The 398-nt window shown below is 50.0% G+C and overlaps 1 protein-coding gene across 1 annotated transcript in view; it reads left to right on the forward strand.

Annotated features, from left to right (window-relative positions):
- The window catches only part of LOC119586835 (rap guanine nucleotide exchange factor-like), a 75,990-nt gene that overhangs the window by 35,496 nt on the left and 40,096 nt on the right, over positions 1 to 398 (forward strand). The window lies entirely within an intron of this gene.

Raw genomic sequence — 398 nt, forward strand, 5'->3', positions numbered from 1 at the left:
TCATTCATCTTTTGGCACTGGTCGGGAGGAGGAGGGAGAAGCCGAGGATGAAAGGCAATCCGTCTGTTGACAGGGATTCGAGGCGGCTGGCGGCGGTCAACAGGCGGTCAACAGGTGATTAGGGGAGAGAGGCTGTCACGGGGAAACAAGGAGTGGGTGGGGAGGGGGGGGGGGTCGTCTGGTCAGCGTCGAGGCGTCCGGGAAAAGGAGGATCTGTGAGAGTCTCGAATCTTGTGTTGTTGTTGGTGGTGGTGGTGTTCATTTTTCTCAGTGTTGATTTGCAGATTGTTTGGTGAGTTGATGTGATTTTTTTTAAATTGTTGTTGATGGTATTTTTTGGTTGTGAATTGCAGTTGATTTTGTGAAAGAGAAGAAATAGAGGGGGAGAGTGAGTAAGT

The sequence above is a fragment of the Penaeus monodon genome, chromosome 22 (assembly GCF_015228065.2).
Source record: "Penaeus monodon isolate SGIC_2016 chromosome 22, NSTDA_Pmon_1, whole genome shotgun sequence".
NCBI lineage: Eukaryota > Metazoa > Arthropoda > Malacostraca > Decapoda > Penaeidae > Penaeus > Penaeus monodon.